The following is a 27,224-nucleotide window of genomic DNA, read 5'->3' as shown; positions in this document are numbered from 1 at the left end:
TGCGGCCGGGGCATTGCAATAGACTAAGTGATAGTGACTAAGGCTCCTATTACAACTTTACACCAGCACAGGGACATGAATGGACAAATCCTCTATATAGAATGGTGGATATGGTCGTGAAAAGTAGAGGAATGGGAAACAGAAAGAAATAAAAGTAGTGGAACACTGCTACCGACCGTCCCCGCTCACTTCTATCACTGGTTATTTATGAACTCACATTCCATTAATGAAAGTGACTCCTATTCCTCTGTCCTCATATAACATGTTGCCTATGATCCTAACTCATGTGCCTTGGACTTCTTCTGACATGCTACATATGAGCTCACATCCCAATCATCAAAGAGTTACTAATCGCATCTGTCCTCTTATAAAATGTGAACTATAAGCTCACATTACATTCGTCGAATGGAGGCTCTGCCGCCTTTCAAGATAAATAGAACAAATAGCCCACTTACCGCCTTAATCCGATCCGAAGCAGGCCTAGCTTGCAAGGGAGTAGATACTGGGAACCAAGAGGATCGGATCTCTCCCAAAGGTTCCAACTCGATATTCTAGAAGCAGGGAGAGAGAGTCCGGGCGCAAGACCCAGGCCGGAAAAACCCTAGGCTAGGATGTTAGTATCGTACAGGAGGAGTATCTTCAATGAATGAGTGCAGACAGCACTTCAATAGGAAAGCCCTTTGAGAACAGAGTTGGATGTCGAGAACGCCAGCTGAGGAGGCTTCAGCAAGGCAAAGGTACAAGAAAAGCAACGGGTTAACAGGATCAGGAGACTACAAAGCAAGGAAGCAGCAAGAGGAGGGGAAGAAGGCACAGGACAAAATGGGAGCATCGGACACAGAGAATACCTGTATTGAGATGCAAAGTCAATTCTGATTCACTTCCTTTTACCCGGAAGACGTAATGTTCCACGTTATGTTGGGCACCATGTTGAGGGTCAACTAGACCGTAGATGAAAGGGTATTACCCAAATTGACCTTTTACAATTGACCTTCTCCACAATTGACCTTTATATTATTTTAGTTATTTTATATATGATTCTTTGATTTTGAGTAACTTTTTTGTACAGATATCATATACTCGTACCCTCGCGACCTGTTTTTGGTTGCTCCTTCTAATTTTGATTCTTCCCTTGTGTGTTGTATTTCTTTTTCTATTATTTATGAAACTTGTTGCATGAGTGTAGGCCACCATAGAGACACCGAGTTCCTCTACTCCGTCTGTAAATTTTGAGAAAAAAAGCACACCTGTGCCTGCACTTCTTAGCGCCAAAATAAGTGAATAAAAGATTACAAACAGCCGTTATTTCTGACGTAGATAATTTTTGGTTTATTTATTTGTTTGATTTTTTAAAAGGTTTAGCCCCTCTTGGATAAATCCAAGAGGGCTAAACCTTTAAAAAAATCTGTGACCTCAATTTGTAATCATCGAAGGATTGTTCTTGCCCCTCTTTCGTCCAATAACAGCTATGACCTCATGTTGGAATGATCAAAGGGTGGCTCAGGATATCTCACCTTTTGAAGATGTGAGCTACCCCACCTTCTAATTACCCATGGGTGACTCCTTGTTCGCTTTAGGATTAATATATATGTCACGTATGCACAGAATCAGTGTGCATCTGCTACATACATTTTAAAGTACTTGTAGGAGATGTAAATTTCGTGCATGTTGGGACGGATCGCAAGTATTTGCCCCTTCTCCCCAAGAGGGTGTACCTCCCCACCCCCTCTGATGCTATGGGAGGTGGGCCCGCCCAGAAAAACTCTCCCTAGGGGCAGTGGCAAGTGGGACCTCACTGAGAGAGACTCCCCCTTTGGGGACAAGGACTTCCGTTCCTGTGAAGAACTCCCTACTTCAACAAATTTAATTGCATACATGGGACTACCCGGTTATCTCAGTGGTAATACCGCTGGGGTACGGCCTAATGCTAATAGCGCTACCCCAACTTGGTCTGGCACAATTTACACCGGACCACGAGTTGAGGGGGGTGGGGAAGTGCTATTACAGCTGGCGGTAATCGCTCTGGCGGTAGTAGTGCGGAAAATAGACAAAAACGGCCTGAAAATTGTCATTTTTACCTCCAGCAAAAATCTGGAGGTAAAAATGCCATTTTCCACCCAACCTGTGTTTGGTCAGCCCTTAAATGTGGCGTTAATACCGTTACCGCAGCATTTAAGGGCTCAGGCCAAACTCGTAATTATGCCCTTTTAAGTCATTTTTCATATGTCTATGAGATATATAGGAATGTAAAATGCTTACATGTATGAATTGTAAAATGTTAACACGCCTCCTTAACATATAAAAACTCACATACCCTTACAACATGCACTCTTACGATACACATGTATGCCACCCAGTCGCCTGCAGACGGAAGGGCTAGAAGACGTGGTCTAAATGAATGGACATCCTGTAAACAAACTGGACATGTATGTCTTTCAAACTGACATTACGTACACGTACAGTGTTATATGTATAAAAACCCATGTCAAGTGTGGACTAACTTTGATGTGAATTTCTATACATATGTAAGACATATACGAGATGTGAATTACACATATGTAGGAAAGGTAAACCGTATGACTCATACACCATATGCTCATACAGTGGTAAACCCATACAGAAAACACTCATACTACATACATTTGTATTATTATTATCATAATTATTATTGGTTATTCATAATGCGCTTAATACCCAGAGGTCTCTAAGCGCGAACCCAGGGATCGAACCTGTGTTGCTCCGCTGTCATCTTGCTTGCAAGGCGAGTGCCTTGCCCCTGAGCTATCCTCCCGAGACAAATGACATACACTATACGCCATATCCCCACAAAAAGCACCAACATCAGACATAAAAGAACCTTTTAACTAAATGGTTAATGTTAATCTAATAAAAGTGACATCTGCAAAGTGCAGGAATGACTATGTTAAGGTGCAAACACTCACTGTATTCACCCATGAACCTCGAAGTAGAAACACTCGTTCCATACCATTACAAAGCCAACCTTAACGCTCGCTTCAATTATTAGGCAGGTTGTATCAATACCATAGATGAAGTGAGTGCTAAGAGGTTGGATTTGTCGTGGTATGGAGTGAGTGTACTTCGAGACAACAACGAAACAGACCACCCATAGCCTGTCCCAACACGACATGGTGGCTACCAACCGAAAAACACTCCTACGCTCAGTGAACGGTGTCAACCAAACTAAAGCTGCCAACAGCACATCACAGCTCTCTAGCTCTTTTTCCTGCTCAGTCCTACTAAACTACTCTCCTACTCCCTTGCTTTACAGATCCGCCAGAGCAGCAAGAAACCACACCGGTACCAAAAATGCACGGTATATGACCTTTAACATAACATTAAGGAAAAAGGAAGGACGCACATTTTTCTTCCTACTAAATTTCATCACCTTTGTTTTACTACTATTAATACTTAACTCATTTCCCACATCATACGATTCCAATGCTTCAATTGAGTGTGCAAGCCCCCCCGCAATTAAAGTCAAAAACAGCAATATCATCTGCATAAGACAGTGTAATGACATGCTTTTATTTAATACGTGGGGGGCAGTTCGATGCTATTTCCAAAGTGGCCGCCAGGTCTATAAGATACAAGTCAAAAAGTAAGGGGACCAGCACACACCCCTGCCTGACGCCACGTAGGGTGCCAAATGGCGTGGTGAAGCCCCACCCCCACTGTCCAATCTAATTTGGACACTCGTTTCCTGGTCGAGCATAAGTATTGCGTTAAGCAATCCTTCAGGGCAGCCATGCCACTGCATTTTGTGCAATGAAAGTCTGCGGTTCGTTGTATCAAAGGCTGCCCGGAAGTTAACAAAAACCACATACAGCACCAATTTCCTTTGAGCTTGGCTCTACCTATCAAGTAATCAATGGCCAACAGGTTATGCGTCGTCGCTGAGCCTCGCCTAAACCCTATCTGGGAATCTTCAAGGATCTTGTTTACAGAGGTCACTACTCGATTTCTTTCAATGAAAGTGACGCAAACAATGTTCCTGTCATGTCCAACATTGATAATAATCTAAAGTTAGACCAGCATAATCAATCACCTTTTTTTAAATGCAGGTATCAGTATGGTGGTCCTCCAAGATAACATAATTCGTTTTTTCAACACAAATTGTTTTTTAAAGGAGTTCAATTAGAGTAGCCCAATTTTTCGGATCGGTTGTTAGAATGGCATTTGCCAGGCCATTAGGTCCTGGAGCTCTTGAACTTAAGTCCTTTTATGAGGTAGAGAATACTTTCCCTATTAATTAGGGAGGGTCCCAAAAACATTACCTTACCCTGCTTCGCACTCTCCCCTTTCATCATGGGGCAACCACCAAAATTGTACTGAAATAAACTCTTTCCATACAGACTCAATTATAGGGTTAATAATATTCTGACCCTTAATAATTTTAGCTGTTCCCAACAATCTCCAAAAAGATCTAGCTTTTACCGTGGACAGTATGCGTATCATATTCTGCCATACCGAATTATACTTCTCCAACGTACCGAGTTACAATATCGATTCTTGACCATCTTCACCTTAGCTCATTTTGACTAACTTCGAGATCACTGAACGTTATTAACCTCAACGGTCTGCTCATATTTCTTTTCTGATCTCTTATTTTACTATCAAAATGGCTGGCCAGCTATATCATGCTCGGCAAATGCATAAATCACTTTCTGCGGGTTAAGACCAATAGTGAGTAGAGCTATCCACTCCTCGACTTCGTTACAGGCCAAACCATACAGCACCTCGAACTTTAGCTTCCCTAACTGTGCTATATAGGTCTTAACTTTCTCTATATTTGTATCTGTCCATACTATTCTATTGCCTGCAGCATTAACAGCCACTTCCCCTACAGGAGACTGACAGGTTATTAACTGGTCCCCAGAGATGGAAATAATCAGTGTAGCATGAACAATATATTGATTACGACAAACCTTCATTGCATCCACCCTAGAAGCCAGCCTATGTCCCGCATACACATAATCAATAGTGGAATTCTCTTTCCCACAGCTCCAGGTATAGTCACCTGCAACGTCGCCTTTAGTTCTCCCGTTTCCCACTACTAGATCACACTCCTTCATGAACTCAGCCTACACTCTACCCTGAGAATTCCTGAGAATTCCTTCTTTTTTGTTTCATCACACTTCTCAGTTCTAAGTTACCCAAAACATTTGTAAACGGGTTGGTCATTGGTCACGAACATTGAGATCCCCCATCAGCAGGGTCATTGTGGGTATGAACATCGGCTCAAATGACAAACCTTTGCTCCAGGGAAAAGTCTTTGTCTAAAGGGCAGTGCTGTTTAATACATCGCATATTTTTTTATTCCAAGGCAGACAGCTCTCCTGGATGTACATCTTTCAACCTTATAAGGGATCATCAGTGCAGCTGAAAACTTGTGGTTGGAGCCTTGGGGCAGGTTGAACAAACCCCAGCAAAGTTATGTTGGGTTCAAAAGGCAATATAAAACCTTCCACCAAAGATGTGAAACCAGATCTAGACATTTTCACCATGTCACACACAGCACAGAGTCACCCAGTAGCCATCAGTGGACGCTCACCTCCAGTTCAGAGCCTGATGGGCAATGCATTGTGGGTATGCAAATTAGCTCGCACATAAAAGCCTTTGCTTCAGGAAAATCGCTTATTCTATAGGAAAGTTCTTCTTTTGATGCATGCCATTTTTCAACTCTAGACAGACAGCTGTCAAGGATGCAGACCACAGCATACATGTTTCACCCTTATGGAGAATCATCAGTGCAATATACTAAGAATCCTTGCGGATGAAGCATTGGGCAGGTTGTGCAAGCAACAGCAAAGTTATGATGGGTTTAAAAGGCTTGAAAAAACCCTACCACCTAAGATGTGAAAGAAGAATAAACCATCTCAGCCAAGTCACACCGAACAAGCCCCCAATGTGCTCAGGCTTCCAGTTTCACATGTGGAAAGCATTGTTCATTCCCAGCTCGGTGAGCGGTCTTCCTCCACTGCTGATGTCTGCTGTTTCAGAATGTAATGGGAGGTACCAGCCAAGAGGATATCTCAGCCGAACAAGACAATGCCGAGCACCGCAGCTTTCTTAGACCATTGGCTCGTCCCCTCAGGTGATAAACTGAGCAGTACTAACTTGGTTATTAATGTGTTTAGAAGCTGGCGGAATCTGTCAGGAAGTGATATGTACATCGACAAATTATTATTATATTGTTTAACCAAATGGCGGCTCCCAGGAATCTGCATGCAGCTGATCAAGACACCCTCTCTTCTTTCTGCTGGAGATGTAGTTCCTCAGTGTCATGCATCATGTCCACACACCCACTAGACGCCCCACAGCACGTCCAATCCCAACATCTGGTACACATGTAGGACGGGGGCCGCATGAGCAGCTTGGGGTCCATACCTTACGTCACAGCAGAAGTCACATTCAGTCCCGGTTGTATCCATTTCTGCATTGGGAACTGCCATGGCGCATTGGGTCAGGCAGAGTCAGGCAGTCACGTTCACTTCCGGATCACGTGACAAGGAGATCCCGATCATGTGATTCTGTTTTGGGTCATGTGACTAGGAACCAAACGGTATAAAAGCAGAGTTCCCGTGACCATACATCGCTTCACAGCTGTTCTTCATGACTCTGTTTGGCGTTTGCTCTTCAATCTTGATTCTTGGATTACTCGAACTCAGTCCTCGAACCACGGACTCCTTTTGGCTTTCCCTTCGGATTTGGCGCTTTTTCTTGTGGATATCTGGCTGTTTTGACCTCAGGACTTTCATACCGGACTTCTTTTGGTTCTTCCCTGGATTGATTTTTACTTCTCACGAACTTACGTATAACCACCTCTTCCAAGTCAACAACTGCAGGTCGGCTCAGCGACTGGTGACTACTCTGACCACCATCCCAAGTCACCATTATCATCATCTGAAGGTGCTGCTCACGCGCCCCCACGTAGCTGTATCTCAGGCACCTCTGTCGTTAGCAACGACCTTACTACTACACTTAGGTAAGGTTCTTCCTGGACAGTACTAGTCCGTTCTGTATACTGCAACTGTGATTGTTTGTACTAATAATTGCTTGCCTTACAGCGGCCTTGGGGTTTCCAGTGCTACGTGGTTCCGGCGCTCCAGCATCTCCCACCTGTGGCCTCAAGGATCGCATAGAGAGTTATATCATCTCTCCCTGTGTGGTACTTGGGGATGCAGGCCCCTCTAATCTTCACAACAATCAAGTCTCGACACGCAGGCACAGCGCGCCTGACATGGTTGGACTCCATATACCTTGAGAATCAGCACCACTGCGCAAGTGTCCTTTACGTTTCAAGTCGAGTCAATGGCCTTCGCAGTTCGTCTTTCGGTCTCTTTGGCCTGCATAAGAAACTCTTTCAGTGTGCCGCTCTGCCTTCCTCCCAGACACCACCTCACAAACAGTGAGGCTATGCATTCCATTCCATACCCTCCTTTGAACTTTGCCTGAAGTGTGAGTTTCTCTATGTTGGGACTTTGTGAGAAAGAAAAAGTGGGCGGCACTCATTAACATACCAATTGAATGTGGCGTCACCAGAAATTAGCATATCATGGTGCCCTTTGAAAAAAGTGGGGGGAACCTGCGTCCCCCCACGTGTACCATTAACGTGAGCCCTGGTTATGATTCATGACTTTGAAGGACAATGGTAGCAGTGTGGCAACCATGGGAGGACAGAGGGGTGCAGTTCCTCACTTTCCTGATTTGGGAGGTGAGGTGAATAGAGAAGGAACAAAACAAACCTCACTGTTTTCTGAGCAGGGTGTAGGAAAGTGCAATTCAAGTGGGATTTATTTTGTCAAATGCTTCCCCAGGGTCAAAGGTCAAATGAGCGCTAGCAACATGTTACAATTAGAATTCACTTACCTGTGAGAAGGGATGCACCCATCTTTTACCCTTAAAGGGTTATAATCAGACTTGGCAAGGTGAGAACCTCTTCCCAGTCCACCACAGGCATGGAACTGGCGTTAATATTCTGGATGTGATGGGTTGGAGTGGAGCCAGGTATGTCTTGGTTTGGAGTATAAAAAAAAAGAAAACAGACCCCCAAGAAACATAGACGTGTGTTTAACATGGTTGTTAGCAACCTCCGAAAATATGAAAAGCAGAGGGGGCCTTGTTTGGAAGGAAAGCTAGGACAAGCAGATCTGACACAGATCTCAGCAGCAAGCGTCCAAACTGCTGAGCTATCATACTGTGCTCTGGTCTCTCTCACAGTCTCTCTTCCCCAACTCTTTCTACAATTCTGGGAATTCTTGATTAGGAAGTTTACAGGTCCCCGTGTTTTGGCTGCTCCGCCTCTGCCTTAGATATCCAAAGGCTGCGTTCACTTTCTTCTTCGTTTGCCAGAATATCTGCAGACGCCACTGCCTCTGCCCTTCTTCTATGCCCCGTGCCACAGTACCACCATAAATAACAGTTATCCATTGAGTAGGAACGCCGGGCGCTCCGTTAGAGAATGGCGGAGGGACTATAACGACTGGTGTAATCCCTGCATCCAAATATCCCAACGCTTCTCCTCGCTCTCCCTCGGCTTAAATTAGCAAATTCTGCCCTCAACGGGTGGAATGATCTAGCCTTTCCCCCCCAAGATCGACACCGCCCTTTAAATTCCCGCCCGTTCACACCATAGAGACATGACATGGAAGGGGCGATTTCGCCCGGTATGCAGTGATTATAATGAATCACAAAATGACTTATCCATTTACAACGAATCGAAAATAACAAATTCCAAAATAACGTATTTGGAAAAAAACTTACAAAAACGGGTTGGGAGTTGGAATAGTGGTTTTGGTGGTGGCGGAAAAGTATTAGGAGCAAAATAAAGGAGGTGGTCTAGGGGAGAGTGCACCCTAAAAACAATGAAAAAGGAATTTGTTATTATGGAATTCGCTATTATGGTACTGGTTGTAATGGGATTAGTTATTTTGGATTCGCTAAAATCACATGTAACCCTATGTAGGTGGTTGTCACGCCGCCGCCTTCGGGTGGCCGCTGACGGCTATGGAACGCTTGGCATTGGCGGAGCCATTAGGTGGTGCCAGGGTTTTCCTTCCCACTTCCTGGTTTGGCGCTCTACTCTTTTTGTTATGGTTTCCCCATTTCCGTATTTAGCCTCGCCCCTTTCTGGGCTCTGTGCGTTGCAACTTTGTTTCTTTCGCTCTGTTGCCGTGCTCCTTCGTACTTTCACTCCGCTGCCTTTAGTGTTGTTGCTTTTCGCTTCCCCCGTGCGCGTGGATTCCTTTTCCCGTGCCGGTTCTGCCCTGCCTTGTCTCCCCCCTCTCTCTCTCCCTCCTCTTGCGGTTTACGTACCTGCTTGTGGCTTCCCTTCCTTGTCTGTTTTCTCTCTCTCTCTCCGGCATCTATCCCTTACCTTATCTTCCTGATCCTGCCTGCTGCCCTCCAGACTGCTTTCTTCATTTCTGCTCCTGGTACCCTTGCAATCCGGTACCCGGACCCGGTGTACTTACTACACAGTGGAAATCGCTCTCATCTCCTGAGCGCTGCCATCCGCTCCTTCTCCGATTCTGCTTCGGATCCGGACCTTGTTTTCCTGCTGCATTGTGGAACTTGTACCTCTGTCCAAGAAGCTGTCTTCCGCTCCTCTGCCTCGGAGCTATTGCCATCTAGTCCGGACTACCTGGACATCCATCACGATCTGGACGAGTCCATCTGCTGCTACATCCATCACGTTCTGGACGAGTTCAGTTGCTGCTACATCCACAGAGAGGTTTTTTTTAAGCGGCTGCTTTTTTCCGCTCCAATTGGTCCCTGCGGGAAGGGGGTCGGCTGCTTCCCTGTTTAGCAGGGAATCAGGGTGGCTTCTTACCACGGACGACCATATCTCTTCTCAAAGAAGAAAAAATCAAAGAAGAAGCTTACCAGGCGAGAAGTGTCCTCAGAAGATACAGGTGAGGAGGAAGGGGGGGTGGACATTGATATTGCTGATAACCCACGTATCACGTCTGATCTTGACAGTGGTTCAGTCTGTGGCTTCAGAGAGCGTACCTAGGGTCTGACCGCCTCCGGTGTCCTAGGTATCTCCTCAAGTATAACACTGCTCTTCACAGTCCCGGAGATATTAATTCAATTCCATTTCCTTTGACCCAGAAAGAACAAATACAGAGTCTTTGCTCTCCAATGTCTCACAGGGCACCTGTGCGTGTGTTTAACATGAACTAAAATAATGGAAAAGATGAGCCAACAGGATTAAGAAGAGAGATGTCTCGGCCTTTGGGACTATGTCGCTCAGCGGTGGCTGACAATCCGGTTTCAAAACATGGCCTCTTCTTCAGGCGTTGAGCTCCAGGAAACTTCTTTGAAATATTTAAGACTGGAGACTTGGAGAGCGACCGAGTCGAAGACAAGGTTTGAAACCCAGGTGCCTGGAAGCACCTAGAAGGCCGCTCTGAGATGGCCTGAACACGTGTGATATTTTATTGAACTGGGCATGCATTTAGGAATCATTGACACACTCTACTCCCAAGCCACCATGCTGAGAGGATATTCTGCAAAGAAAATTCTAAAAATGGATTCCACCGATACCTCATAATTGTCCACCTATCCCAATATGCGATGTCACATTGGTGGTACAAAATAGTACCCTTTTGTGAGGGAGTGAATGACTGAGTGCATGTATTGGGTCAATTGGAAAACGACACTGCCTCGAGGCATTGGTAGTATTGTGAGATAGAGGAGTATTTTAGTGTCGATTACGCATAGGAGCGATATTCAACGCGGATAACTGTTTATTCAGAAAGGTATTGCGTCAATCATATAGCAAATAAGGATTGATATCTTTTTAATATTGCTCCGTAACTGATTACTCTGCTACCCCCCTTCTCTGTACCAGGATTTACGTTGCCAGTCCTGTTTTGTTTTATGTGCGCCCAGAGACCTTCGAGTGTGTGGTGCATTAGAAAAATTTAAATAAATAAATATTCAAGCGGTATCCTGGGCTGTTGAAAGGCCTTACTATCTTCGAGATCTGCTGCCATCCCTACACATTAAAATGGACCTTAATTTAAACCTTTAACCTATTCAGTACTGCACAGCTCTACTCTGTCCCCACTGCACAGCTCTACTCTGTCCCCAAACATGAGTTCCAATTTCTGGGCCTTGAATAAGGGAGCAGGGGACGTTGGCTGCACACTCGCTGTGCTCGCTCCCATGGCCTGTTCGACTATGCTTAAAGCCCTGATCCTGGCATGCCAAGCAGTCCATAAGCATGGGCATCTCTTTCAGAGGCAACAATTGTCACACGCACCCTACCCCGAGATCCCTGAATCATTTGATTCTCTACAATCCTGGTTTCCGTGGGGCACTCCTTGGCCAAGAAGAGGAACAGGAGGTGCAGAGACGCTGGAAGAAACATGAGTGAACTGATGATCCACCAGAAGGGATGGTTGTGGATGACCAAGACACATCCTTTTATGTGTTGATACAGGCTACCAATATCAGGGTGAATGAAAAGCATTGTACGGACACCTCCGTGTTAATAGTGAGACATAACTATTTTATGAAAGATATTGCTAGTATGTTGAAGAGTGGGGTGATATGGGGGGGTGTCCTTGCTGTGTATCATAACAGCTATGGGGGTTTATGCTGGTTTGCTCTAGCTATTCTGCCAGATTACGCAAACATTGTTGCCCGACTGCTATCCACATTTCTCATAATATCTAGGAGCCTTCCGCCATCACTTAACCATCATATATGATTACCATCCTTAGACTTCTGAGTGTCCAGAATTGTGTGATGGACCTAGGAAGACAAGCATATGGTTCTCTGTGCGCCCCGTGTCTACATTTCCACTGCCTTCAGTCCCCCTCCATAACCTCTCTTTCTCACTTGGCTTCCGACTCCCGTGGCCCCTGGCCTGCCCTCCCACCCTGCCTCGCGTCTCCACGGCAGCTTATCCCTGCACACACATGTCGCTCTTCCTCCTGCCCCAGAGCCACCCATGCCCTACCCGCCCTGCCTCACAGTTCACGCAGCGTGCTATGCGTGGCATGTGTGCCGCCAAGACTGTTTCTTTCCACTTTTGGGGTTTATCTGCCCCTTCTGTGCCTCGTTGAAACTGCTAATCGTGATGATGGCTTCTAGTTCTCTGGGGCATCGGTAACCCCTCAAAAAACGAATCCTAAAACAATGAGGCCAAAAATTGATTTTATTAATTGAATCTTTGGCTTTTTCCCCACTAAAAATAGATGGGGGTTTGGGTAAGGGAATAAATTAAAGTAGGGGCAATGTGGTGGGGGGGGCCTGCTGGGGGATCTCCCCCCACATTTAACATTTTTAAAAAGTGCAAAAAAAAGGAAAAGGCATTTTCGAAATTCGAAAACAAATTTTGTGTTTTCAGCCTTGTTGTTTGGGATGGAGTATTTTAACTGGGGATATTACCTAGTGATGGTGAGTCGTTCGTTACTTAGTGACGATGAGTGTTACCTAGTGACGGTGAGTCATTACCTAGTGACGGTGAGTCGTTACCTAGTGATGGTGAGTCATTACCTAGCGACGGTGAGTCATTACCAAACAGTACAGCCTATGCCCAACACCAATATTGCCTAATAACATTCTGCACCATCGGCATCCATTTTGTAAAATGTACCAGGAACCCCCTTTCCTTATATTTGACCTTAATGACCTAAGCATTAATCTCCTGAGCGTGTTGATGATTGCAGTTAAACAGTGGGGATGTTGGCACTCTAAAGCTCTGCTAGGGAAGTTTAATTTTTAATAAATCTGATTTTAAAAAAGCACAGCATCTATGGATTGATGGATGTTAGGTGTTTACAAAATGCAACAGGTATGCATAGGGCTCATCCTTGGCATGGGAGGGGCCGCCGCAGGCATTAAGCTACTATATTTAAGTATAAGTGGACCCATTGCTGTCCCATTTCATACTTTGTGTCTTGGGTTGCTGTTGGTACTCTTGTTCAGAACAGAATTGCCAGGCATTTCGGTGCTGGACTGCCCTTGGGCAGGACAAAGACTGATATGTAGTGGAATTTCTCTTCTGTGAAAGGATCGTGAGCTAAAGACTCTGGTTAACAATCTAACCCGGGACATAGGCCGGTAGTAGAGAAACTCCCAGAACCCCCCTTGTTTTTGCATATTAAGTAGCTTTGGGTTTTCACCCTAAGTTACTAGGGTAATCCAGACGTGGAACCCTGGCTCACTGTTCTTAGAGAGGCACAGCTCCACCTCACTGGCGATGCCCAACCAGGCCGAAACACGTGTCTGGGGTTGCTGTTGGTACTCATGTTCAGAAGAGAAATGCCGGGCATTTTGGTGCTGGATTGCCCTTGGGCAGGACAAAGACTGATATGTAGTGGGCATTTCTCTTCTGTGAAAGGATGGTGAGCTAAAGACTCTGGTTGAGACTCTAACCCGGGACATAGGACGGTAATAGAGAAACTCCCAGAACCCCCCTTGTTTTTGCAAAATAAGTAGCTTTGGGTTTTCACCCAAAATTACTAGGCTAATCCAGACGTGGAACCCTGGCTCACTGTTCTTAGAGAGGCACAGCTCCACCTCACTGAAGAGGCCCAACCAGGCCAAAACACGTGTCTGGGGTTGCTTTTGGTACTCTTGTTCAGAAGAGAATTGCCAGGCATTTCGGTGCTGGACTGCCCTTGGGCAGGACAAAGACTGATATGTAGTGGGCATTTCTCTTCTGTGAAAGGATGGTGAGCTAAAGACTCTGGTTGAGACTCTAACCTGGGACATAGGCCGGTAGTAGAGAAACTCCCAGAACCCCCCTCGTTTTAAGCATAAGAATGTGCACCATAACTCCAACAGGTTCTACTAAAAGAGCAGAACTTCACATGGTGCAGAAAGAACACACTGGCTGCGCTGCCCAGGCACAGGAGGGCCACCTATTCAGGAGCATTATTCTGCCCCGGGGCAGCAGCAGAAGGTGCAGACAGACAGGACGCATGAACACGTTGCTTGCCTACAGAGAAACAAGCCACATGTTAACTTTTAATGTAGCAGTGGAAGGGGCACAGGTTATACTTGCAAGCCTGACTGGCACAGAAGCCTATATTCAATGGCATAGGGCGTTGTTACCAGTGTGCCAGTCAGGAGACAATTGGTAACAGGCACATTATAAATGCCTATCACATTACACTACATCAGAGCAAAGCAGTCTTAATAAGAACGGGAGAGGAAGGATAGCTCAGGGGCAACAGGTTTGTCTTGAAAGCAAGACAAGGCAGCACAATACAGATTCGAGCGATCCCGGGTTTAGAAACCACTCCTAGTATTAAGCCGTTATAAATGTACAAATCTACATTATTAAAAAGTACAGTGAAAGAAGCAGAGTGAGCATTCAGCGATTTGATTCTTAAGGTAGCCCGCGCAAGCGAATAAATCCTGTCCTGTGCTGCCCTTAAAACCCTTACGCCTGCTTGCAGATTGCAGCTCATCATGTACTGACGTGGTATAAGGTGAATAAACGCAATGCTGGAACTCCTAGGGTGCCCTCTTTCAATGTACATGTGATGCAACCCTATATCAGTTTCGGTATTGACGCTCTCCCGCTGGACACTAATAGGGAAATGTGTCGCAACTGAACCGAAAGGGCTCACCGATCTCCATCTCTCACTATATGCTCCTCACTCATCTCATCTATAACATGAAGGCGCTCCCAAGCCAAGGGGCTCACCGATCTCCATCTCTCGCTATAGGCTCCTCACTCGTCCCATCTACAACATGAAGGCAATCCAAGGGGCTCCCCGATCTCTATCTCTCGCTATATGCTCATTACTCATCTCATCTATAATATGACGGCGCTCCCAAGCCAATGGGCTCACCGATCTCCATCTCTCGCTATATGCTCCTCCCTCGTCTCATCTATAACAAGAAGGTGCTCCCAAGCCAAGGGGCTCACCGATCTCAATCTCCCGCTATATGCTCCTCACTCGTCCCATCAATAGCATAAAGGCGCTCCGAAGCCAAGGTGCTCACCGATCTCCATCTCTCGCTATATGCTCCTTACTCCTCTCATCCATAACATGAAGGCGCTCCCAAGCCAAGGGGCTCACCGATCTCCATCTCTCGCTATATGCTCCTTACTCATCTCATCTATAACATGAAGGTGCTCCCAAGCCACGGGGCTCACCGATCTCCATCTCTCGCTATATGCTACTTACTCGTCTCATCTATAACATAGGATATGATATGGCATTTATAACACGTCTATACACTAGTGTTTCGAGGCGCGACGAGGCAAGGGAGGGGAAACAGAGGGAGGACCGAGACAGCAATCCTACTAGGCGAGGTGAAATTGAGATCGCGCAAGTGCAGGGGCAGGGGGAAAGGGGAGGGAACAGTGAAGTACATAGGATAACAGTACGATAAATAAGGACAATAAATAAAAGTGCGGCCAGCAGGTGGCAAGTGCAGACATCAAGTGTCAAGTGCTAGTAGGGGCTGTAAGGATACAGAACAGTCCCTGCCAGGGGGTCAGTGCAGATGTTCAACTGGTGGGGAAGGGACCTGGGCCCGAGATCAGAGTGTAGCCATGTAACCAGTGAAGGCACTCCCAAGCCAAGGGGCTCACCGATCTCCATCACTCGCTATATACTCCTCACTCATCCCATCTATAACATGAAAACGCTCCCAAGCAGAACCACTCCCAGACCAAACGACTCTGCGTCTTCATTCTTACCCCCAGCCCTTTTGTTACCATCGTCAAAGGTCAAAAGTTCAGACGGACCTACTTCAATATTTCTGCTATATTCCATGCACTTGAAGTAATATTGGGACGATGCCACTGTTATGTAACACTAGTGTGAAGGAGGGTGGGTGGGATTATCTTTTATATATTGATATGTTGTTAAGGTTGTTGTAATGTTTTAAACTCTCAATAAATATCTACATACAAAATTTTTAAAAAGGAGCTATGCCCTGTTAACATCGCAAAATAAGTGTGTTGCTTCTTCACCCATTATTTTGTTACATTTTATTTTGATCCGTTATTGTTATTGTTAATGAGCATTTATATAGCACCCTATATATCATTAGTATGATCTCAATCTCAATCTCAATCTCAATCTCAATATATGCATATACAAATTCACTTCAAGGCACCAGACAAACCTTTCCGTTGATGGGCAAAAGTTATTCAATTGCTAAGTATAACAGGAGTTTAACAGCGAGACCAGCGACACAATCCTACCATCAGCCACTGTCTTCACATTATACTAATGGTTAGGATAACAATAGCATTCGTGTTAGAGAGGAAACTAAGAGGAGCCAATGTTGGGGTTCTGTGTCTCTTATGTATGCCCCCAGGCAGAACCCAATAGACTCTGATATACCTGTAACTGAAGAGCTTTTGCAAGCAAGATCCACAGGGATAGTTGCACAAGTACAAACACGTGACTTATGAATGGAAAAACTGTCTCAGAAAAGTTTTACAACTTTCTTCAAAGTTTTATCTCCCGTTACTGTTCTTTATTACATGTATGATTTTGTGTACAAAGCCGCCATAAATGTTACAGTGGAAAAAGTATTGGATTGGAAAGAGTGACCAGCCTCTCATTACACCAATGCACCTGCCAGAAATGCTGCACAGAAATGACAGCAAATCAACGGTGCCCTCTAAAGCAACCTGGACACATGCTGCATGCTATAAAACGCTAGGTAGATAAAATAAATAAATACACTCTGGGGTTGCCTTATGTGTGGATCCAGAACGGCCTGGGGGCAATCTGTGGAATATTGTGAGCTACCTTTTCTACATAAATAATTACAACAAAAATAAAGATATTGAGATTTCTTTGTATTTGGCAGCTCTGACGAGTCCTTGGATCTCGTCCCTTCTCCCATGGGGAGGACCCTCCCATGGAGCCAGGGCGGTGCGACCACAGTCCAATAGTCCCCCTGGGGGGATGCATTGTGGGACAATCACATGGGTGGGGAAATCCCTAATGCCACGAGGGACGATGATACAGGGTGACCGCAGCATGTAAATACCCCATCATCCACTCCCTTGCCTTCATACCCTATTCAGGGAAACCAGTCCTTTCCTCCTCTATCTATTATTGTAAGGTAGAAAATACCAGTTCCTTACCTTACACTGAGACAAGGGAGAACACTGACTACCCATGTGATTACTGTGATTGGGAAACTGAGACGAAGAAGAGGCGCAGAGGAATACGGAATACTATGCAAGTCCAAACAGTGCACTCTGGTCAATCTAAAGAACAACAGAGTATAACAACAGAGGAAGGACTGGGAATGGCATTGAGCCCTCCCTGAAGGAGCCGCGAGAGCAAGCGGAGACCCGAGAGAAGAAAGAGCGCTGACCGAGGTGCTGAACGGGGGGGCAAGCAGAGCGGGTCCCGAGCAGAAGGACCTTTCCCCAAACTTGAGAGAAGCTCCTGGCATCGCAGCAGACTGGAGAACATCAGAGGGAAACATTGCATTCCCCAGAAGATGATTTTGACTGCAGAGCTGACACAGAATGCAGAACGACTACAAAGGTCGGGGAAGCCCCACAGCAGGCCGCAGGAGCCTGGGAAGATCCAAGACCATTGTGAACCGGGAAAAAAGGTATGCCGGTTGTCAGGGAGGCGCAGGGGCCCCAAGAAGTTGGTGGAGAACCCGGAACGGTGAGCAAAATCCAGAAAACAGGGTTTTGGTACCCCGACAGAGGTGAGAGAACTTTAACATATCCCAAACCGCCCTTTGATACTTGGCAGGGGAGTATACCAACTATTGCTGAAAACAGAAAATAAGTCAGAAAGACGAGTCTGGAACTCACACCCATATGAGGATTAAATCATTGGACATCTTCGTAGTCACAGTCCCTGGCAGGGTAGTGAAACAGGTTGACTGGGAGAGAATCTGGAACCAGGGGAAGGGCAGCACCCCCCTGGGGTTTGTGAACACTATACCAAGGCAAGAAATGGGAGACATTCTCTTGGCATGTTGAAGAAGCTGAAGAGAAACCTAGTTGTGAACAGTATACCAAGCCAGGAGAAGGGAGAGATTCTGTTGGCACTTTGAAGAAGCTGAAGAGAAGCCAGGGGAACAGGATCACCCTCCCTGGTAGTTGTGAACAGTATACCAAGCCAGGAGAAGGGAGACATTCTGTTGGCACTTTGAAGAAGCTCAAGAGAAGCCAGGGGAACAGGATCACCCTCCCTGGTAGTTGTGAACAGTATACCAAGCCAGGAGAAGGGAGACATTCTTTTGGCACTTTGAAGATGCTGAAGAGAAGCCAGGGGAACAGGATCACCCTCCCTGGTAGTTGTGAACAGTATACCAAGCCAGGAGAAGGGAGACATTCTGTTGGCCCTTTGAAGAAGCTGAAGAGAAGCCAGGAGAAGAGAGACATTATCTTGGGACTTTGAAGAAACTGAAGGGTAATCAGGGGAAGGGCATCATTCCCGCTGGTGTTTAGGAACATTTTGAAAAGACAACAGAGGGGAGACATTATCTTGGCCTTGTGAGGACCTGGCAACCTTTTTGGCACAAGGTTGCACATCCTTCGGAAGTTTGTTTTTGCACCGTTTGAACTTTGTTTTACGAGCTGGAAAGGAACTTTTGAAACACACATCCAGAAGAAGCAAGACATTCTTTTGGGCCGAAGAAGATGACCTTGCACCTTCGTGTGAATTCCTAGTGTAAGGACTGGACATAGGTTTGACACGACGGTGGTCTTTGGTTTTCGTTGGACATCTTCACAGACTCCTTTGATTATTCTTTGAGGCTGGGAAACCCCTCTTATTATTAGGGATAGTTGGGTTTTCCGAACCCTCATTTCGTCAATAAAGGTTTATAGCAATAAGCATGCCATCATTGTGTCGATCTATAACTTCTACACCCTAACACAGCTTACAAAAATATGTCTAGATCATTCATTTAGAAAATAATAACATGTTTATTTTTGTTGTGAATACCCTGCAGGCCCCAATGTGATCAGCTGAGGTCAGAGATGCACTTAGAAAGTCATATTACTTTCAGTCTGACACGATAATAAAAATATACGATTGAAATCATCACACAATACGAATGAGAAAACCCCATTCTAGTTGTACAAAATCGTGCGCCTTCTGATCCGACGTGTTGAAAAGATGTATGATTCGAATGATCCCACATGCACGCCGCCACGCCATTCACGCAGGGAAAAACCACTCTACCATGACAATAAATGGCTACAAATCAGCATTTGCACATCATTTGTGAGAAAGATACTTTGTACATTTTATGATGAATAACCACAATGATTCAGAGGTGTCAAGAAAATAGTAGAGTCCATATAAAGCAACTATTAGACAGAGGTAGCAGAACAATGCTACACTGGAAGTATACAGTCCATGGAAACAGCTATGAGACAGAGAGAGCAGGACAATACTGCACTGGAAACATAGAGTTCATAGAAACAACTAATGGACAGAGTGCAGGACAATACTACACTAGAAACATAGAGTTCATAGAAACAACTATGAGACAGAGGTAGCAGGACACTGCTACGCTGGGAGCATAGAGTCAATAGAGAAGCTATGAGACAGAGGCAGCAGGACAATACTACACTGGAAGTATAGAGTCCATAGAAACAGCTATGCGACAGAGGCATTAGGAAACTGCTACGCTGGAAGCATAGAGTCCATAGAAACAGCTATGCGACAGAGGCATTAGGAAACTGCTACGCTGGAAGCATAGAGTCCATAGAAATAGCTATGAGACAGAGGCAGCAGGATAATACTACACTGGAAACACATAGTCCATAGAAACAGATATGAGATAGAAGTGGCAGGACAATACTACACTGGAAACATAGCATCCATAGAAACAACTATGAGGCAGAGACAGCAGGACAATACTACATTGGAAACATAGCGTCCATAGAAACAGCCATGAGACAGAGGCAGCAGAACAATACTAAACTAGAAACATAGAACCAATGGGAACAACTATGAGACAGAGGTAGCAGGACAATACTACGATGGGAGCATAGAATGCATAGAAAATACTATGAGATAGAGGTAGCAGGACAATACTACGCTGGGAGCATAGAATGCATAGAAAAAACCATGAGACAGAGGTAGCAGGACAATACTACATTGGAAACATAGGGTCCATAGACACAGCTATGAGACAGAGGTAGCAGGACAACACTACACTGGAAACATAGGGTCCATAGACACCGCTATGACACAGAGGTAGGACACTACTAAACTGAAAGCATAGAGTCCATAGAAACAGCGATGAGACAGAGGCAGCAGGACAATACTACACCGGAAGCATATAGCCTATAGAAACTACCATGAAACAGAGGTAGCAGGAAACACAACCCCGAAAGCATCCATGTGTTCACGAAATGCACCCTTTAGACACGGTGACCAGGCAGTTTCTTAAAATACTTTCATGGCAACATCTGCCAGCCTTTCACTAGTGCCTTGAAAATACTCTACATCACTTGTACGTATGTAGTTGTGACTAAATCTTGACATACATAGAATGAGTACAATATCCATCGATACAATGTTTGTACCTGGTTGTGTTTACCCGACATTCTTCACTCACCAATGTTTCAAAAGACAATATGGCCATGGGTGCCCTCCAACAGATGGTCTTCAGAGAATGGCCTTCTATAGCTCTCTAAGCTTTCTTCTGAAAGGGCAGAGAAACTCAGTTTGGAAGCTGTACTCAGAACATTGTGCCATATTCGAGCCTAGTCAGACAAACCACAACATTTGACTGGCCGAAGCCATTGAACACATATTTTAAGGGAGGATAGCTCAGGGGCAACCGCTCACCTTGGAAGCAAGATGACGGCCGGGTCCGCGCTTAGTAACCTCGGGGTATTAATAAACAGCCAATTACAACCCAGTAATCCAGCCCATGTTCCTGCACTGTAGTTGTCAACTTCACTGTGACCCATATTCTGCCTGACTTTGGGCTTGAACACACTACCCTGAAGTCCATTGATGAACCAACTCAGCTAATGGAGGTCCCCTGGCCAGAACAGGCACTCAACCAATCCCTCTCATATTAGCACACGCCAAACACTGCACACGTGCCCGTCAATCGCCAATCTTTGTACCATCATGCCAATCTAATGCCATATCAAGTCACAGCGCTCTCCACAAACATTCAAGAGTTCTCACTTCTGCTGCCACTAGTCTCCAGCAAAGAAAGCCTGATTCACTAAGTACGCCTGGGTGGGTCTTCAATGGGCAAGGAACGTGGCAGCCTGGCACGGTGTAACAGCAGGGGAAGTACAGATGGGTGCAGTCATCCGCTTTTATAAGTGGGGGGAGGGGTCAGGAGGCCTTAACCAGCCCCCCCACACCTTCACACCATCTGCGTGAGGCAAGTCTTTTCTGTTCTGAAATGCTGCCCCAGGCTCACAGGTAAACTGAGTTAGAATTGGCCCCTACAGTCTTCGGGATGTAACGGCATCTGTCCCCTGCCAATTACAATTCAATTGTATACACGAGTATTATTTCCCAACCAATATTGGTGCTCATTGAACGACCTCCGAAGAATAAGGCTGAGTTGGCCTTGCCAGGATTACAACCTGCAAATCGCAGAGGGTTCTCAGCAGCGGGCACTTTACCTGCTCAGCTATCATGCAGGCATTTCATGCTTTCCAACTGCGAGCAGACTTGATTAGGAAGTTTACAGGTCCCTGTGTTTGGCTGCTCCGCCTCTGCCTTAGATATCCAAAGGCTGCGTTCACTTTCTTCTTCGTTTGCCAGTATATCTGCAGACGCCACTGCCTCTGCCCTTCTTCTATGCCCCGTGCCACAGTACCACCATAAATAACAGTTATCCATTGAGTAGGAACGCTGGGCGCTCGCTAGAGAATGGCAGAGGGACTATAACGACTAGTATAAACCCTGCATCCAAATATCCCAACGCTTCTTCTTGCTCTCCCTCGGCTTAAATTAGCAAATTCTGCCCTCAACAGGTGGAATGTTCTAGCCTTTCCCCACAGATCGACACCGCCCCTTCAATTCCTGCCCTGTTATTCATACCGCAGAGACATGACATGGAAGGGGTGATATTGCCCAGTATGTGGAATCAGAAAATACAATATTAAGGCTTTTACACCATGCAAAGAGAAACACACCGACACGGGCTTGTAAAGATTCCCAGAATCTTTATTGCAATTCTGTACAGTTTACGAAACAAAGTACACAAATAGCTATTTGGCCGTCAATACATCACAGAGACCACCAGCAGGGTTCAATGTGAGCAGTGAACAGGATTTGCTAGCTGGACATCAGCGTATTTATACAGTTTTGTTGCAATGATGTCCAGCCTCTTACAAGTTAATCATGTACTGGGCTAGGGTCGCGCCAGGTTCGTTTCCTAATTTACATATCTTGTGCACGCGGTTTACTTTTTAATACATTTGCTAACAAACACTATTATTCTCTAGGTTTAACTTTTACACTCTCTACACGTTGCTTTAATACAGATCATACAGATTTTTCACATATCGTGTTTAGATAGCGTCATTGTTCTTGTATACTTGTAGGTTAACATCGCCGATTCAAGTAATCCCCTGATCCCGAGGTCAACAAAGGACAAGGTCTACATGACCCTAACATGTAGCCTGAAGGCAGGTTGGACATTAACTCTCCTACAGAGGTTGAAGAGGTTAAAGCAAGAACAAGAGAACACGAGACGGCCATTTTAGGCCACAGTGTGACTTTGTACAATGAACTAAAATGGCGGCTTTAACCTAAAATGGAGGCTTGATTCACTTAAGGTCACGACCTTGCAATACGGATTTCCTCGCAAAGCGACTGGGCATAGGCCAACATATACAATGTGAACAAAACAATATTATATCAGTTCTAACAGGTATGCAGCGATTATAAAGAATCACAAAATGATGAATCCATCTACAACAAATCGAAAATAACTAATTCCAAAATAACAAATTTGGAACAAAACTAAAGAAGGGGTTGGGAGTGGGAATAGTAGTTTTGGGGGTGGAGGAAAAGTATTAGGAGCAAAAAAATACGATGAGCTGGGGGGGAACCACCCTAAAAATAACAAAAAAGGAATTTGTTATTTTGGAATTCGTTATTACGGTATTAGTTGTAAAGGAAAATTACTTCCCCTTCAGAAACTGAGGGTTGGGGGACTGCTACTTTGTTGCGCAACCACAAAAAAAGTATTATTCCGCTCCTGTTTAACCTAAATTCATAGCTGCAGCGTTTGCTAATCTAGACCCAGAGTCCCTTATGAGCCAAACAAGGGGTATATCAACAAAGTATTGGTTCAGCCACTGCACATAGACCATTAATCTGTCCTTATTTTCAAATCTTCACAAACAAAAGTGTTTTTAATGAATTCTTCATTTTCAGTTTTAATCTCAGTTGGTGATTAATATGCTCTTGCAAACACATGTTTCGACCCTACAGAACCAGGTCTTCTTCAGGGCCAATATATCACCTTTCTTCTGTTTTATTGTTCTAACTATTTAAAAGATTGGTGTCCACCAGCTTGCAAACAGTTTTCTTGCTGGTTGGACTAAAGGATCTAGTTCTCAGTGCCTTTTATAAATGTATTGTTCTCCTCTCTTTTTTCTTTTTCCTTGGTTTCTACCCGCTGCTCTCGTCCCTTGGTCCGTCGCTCTGCTCCCGTAGGTTTGCCTTCGTCCCGGAAGTTCTGCTTGTACTCGTGTTCTGCCTTGCTCAGAGTGTGTCTCTGGATTCTGCCTTTTATTCGTGTGAGGAGAACTATCAGGTGAATGCACCAGCGGGACAGGTCCATTATGATGTGTGGAAGCTAATGTTGCTACTCTCAGTCACCCTCTTCCTCCGCCCAGTGTTTGTGCAAAAAGTGGGTGGGGGAGTTAGGAATTTGGTGAATCCTAAATCTCACCGTCAGCTGCCTCACCCCCACTCCCCAAAGACCCTTCACCCAGGTCATCCCTCTGCACTGGTCCAACCCCCGGATCTGGATTCAAAGCGATTGCCGTGTCCTGGCCATCTGGATGACGTGTCCCCAAGCACTAGCAGGCAAGACACCCTTTGGTTTCTCACCTCGCCCTCCCCATTTCCAATAAGTACTGGGACAAGGAGGACGCGGTCGAAAGCAATGAAGATTACCCATAGTAACAGCATGGAGAGACAAAGAGAGGCCTAATACACGGCACGATTAGGCTGTCCCACGAGTCAGGCAAGGTCATGTACTTTACTACAACTGTGCACACCTGACTCCACTTGACAATCCACTACACTATAAAAGGTGAGGTTCTGACAGAAGCAATGAGCAAGCTGAGGTTGCTGGATGGAACTTGGAGGCCAGGGAGCAGAAGGCTGTAGAAAGAGGAGCCCAGAAGATCTGGTGGAGTGCAGGCTGCCGAGATACTGGCACAGTGTGTTGGAGGGGCTACAGCATAGCGAGGGAGACGCGTCTCCAAGGAGCCGGAGCAGGAAGAATTTCAGGCTGTTGACAGTGTCCAGGCCAGTGCTGGTTCCCCTGGGACGTGTGACAGAAAGAGTAGGAGAAAGTGTGCTTGCATCACGGAAAAAAAGAGATGGAAAGAAAGTGAACCGAAAGCAAAGAGCGGGTGGGAACAACCAAAAGCGGAGAAAAAAGTGCAAGCAACCAAAAACGGAAAAGACCAAAAGAAACGGAAAGAAAAAGAACAGAAAGCAGAGAGTGGTGAAAAGGGTGCGATGACCCGAAACCAAAACAAAGTGTGCAAGAAGTACAGGAATAGAAAATGAAGAAGAAAGTGTGCATGAAACAGTAAAGAGACGTGTGCAAAAGGCACAGCAAGGTGACAGGAAGGTGCAAGTGTGCACGACAGAAAAGAAGAGGTGCAAGAAGCACAGTGAAGTGGAAAAGATTAGAGTGAAAGATGCATAGAAGGGAAAAGGTGCCAGAAGGAAGGTGCAGAGAATAAGGAGAGGGACTAGAAGTCAGAGAGGTTGCGCCTCGGAGGAGCAAAGAGCGCAGTGTTCACGAAAGTCTCCGATACCACCCCATGAAGGAACTATACATTGAAAGGTGCATCCTGACAAGGGCAACTTTTTGTATAAAGACCAAAGGGGCTAAGCTTGGGGAAGGGAACCCTGAGAAGCCCACAGAGACATTGTGAACTTTACAGGGAAGGCCTAGGCTTGGGGAAGGGAACCCTGAGAGGCCTAACATGAACTGTCTCTTTTTGTTTGGAGCTGGAAGAATCAAAGCTTGAGGAAGGGAACCCCAGGAGACCCAGAGACCTTGTGAACGTTATTGATTTGCTGCAAAAGCCCTACATTGAAGGTTCAGAGGACAACCCTTTTGAGTTGAACTATTTTTGAAACTGGCAGAACTACACCTGTTGGTAAGGCGTCCTGAAACCAGCTGTGGTTTATATTTCTTTTTGAGCCACCATTTTTCTTTTAAGAAACCCTCCTATCGCATTTGGTCTAAGAGTGAGGGCAAGCATAGGTTTAGAAACAGACAAATTCTGGTTTAGGACTTACGAACATCGACGGTCCATAGAAACATCAGTTGAAGGAACAAACCCCTTAGAGTTAGGGGCAGGTAGGCATTACACCAACCACCCACAGTTTGATAATAAAGGTTTTCAAACTGTTACTTTTGAGTCTGTGTCTCTCTTGACACCATGCCTGTCTCACAAAAGTTACACGGACTGCCTGCAGATGTCAGCACTTCGGAAGTACTGACATCTGCAGACAGCCAGTGTAACCGTGGCTTCGGCTACACGGCTGCCAAATGACTCTGCACTGCGAAACAGGAGGAGGGCTGGAAGGACCAGTCCCTTCCTTTGTTTCAGAGTAAAGACTCATCAAAGAAGCATGAAGCTTTTTTTAAACAAGGCTTCATGATGCGCGATGACTCTTTACTTGTAAAAAAAAGAAGCGACTGGGCCCTCCAGAACTCCTCCTATTTCAGAGTACAGTCATCACGCAGCAGGCAGCCCTTTCATTTAAGGAGCCCATGGTTTTGAACCACGCAGCGCCTTGAAGGAACGGGCTACCTGCTGCGTGTGAGAGCTGGGGCACACTGGTGTCCCTCTGGGTTGGGTGCACAAAATGCCCGTTCACCACAGCTAGCCTACTTTCACCAGCTCCTCTGCCGCTATTGGCGAGGAGGGACTCTCATAAGGGGGCGTGGCCTAAGTACAGATACTTAGGCCACGCCCCCTAATGAGAGCCCCCCCCATATTCAGCTCCCCACTCAATCCACTGGGTATTTCATGTGCACAATGCTCGTCTATGTGCCCTGGTATAAAACCATTTATCCACTGACAACCTGCTTGTGCTGTGGTAAAGAGATCTGCTCTCACCGGGCGGGCGCAGTGGCCTTGTTCCAAACATGTGACAGAAGAGCTATCCATCTGCTGTTCAGGTCCTTCTTATTTCAGATTTGCCATGAATCCCACTTCTGCTCCCAAACCACCAGGTCCACTGGGTTTTCTGTAAAGAACATTCTAGAATAGGATTACACGGATGCCATATATTAGTCTATCTAGCCCTATATATGATGTGACATAGCTGACACTTCTCTAAGGGAGTGAATAACTGAGTGCATGTATTCGACACTTTGAAAACTAAACTGCCTCAAGCCACTGGCTGTGTTGTAAATTAAATTAGTACTTTATATGATGATTAGATGTACAAGCGATGTTGTATGATATGATATGTGGCATGTATAACGCGCTATACACAAGTGTTTCAAGGCGCGACGCGGCAAGGGAGGGGGAACAGAGGGAGGACAGACAACGATCCTACTAGGCCAGGTGTCATTCAGATCGCGCAAGTGCATGGGCAGGGGACGGAGAAGTGCGGGGCCAACAACGGTTTGTCCATAAAGGTGTTTGTCAAATGCTACACACAATAGTGTGAGGTACTAGAGGCAGTGCCCTGGACCAGTGAAGAGCCTCTCTGGATTCGAGATCAGTTGCCATCTCTATACATTTAAATAGACTTGAATTTAAATCATTATCCTGTCCTTTGGAGTACTGCACATCTCCGCGCTGTCCCCAAATATTAGATCCAATTTCTACAGACGCTCGTTACTTCTGGGCCTTGGAGCCCGGAACATGTGACACCTGCTTCATGCATTCTACGCTGGCTGACAGGGACCTTTAGGACTACAATGAAAGCCCTATGACCGGCGTGCCAGTCAGTCTATAGCCATGGCCACCACTTTCTGCATCAAGAATTGACATGGTCCCTGCCTACTCTACATCCGAGATCCCA

Source organism: Ambystoma mexicanum, chromosome 12 (assembly GCF_040938575.1).
Source record: "Ambystoma mexicanum isolate Mex_15411 chromosome 12, UKY_AmexF1_1, whole genome shotgun sequence".
NCBI lineage: Eukaryota > Metazoa > Chordata > Amphibia > Caudata > Ambystomatidae > Ambystoma > Ambystoma mexicanum.
This window is presented reverse-complemented; position numbering follows the sequence as displayed.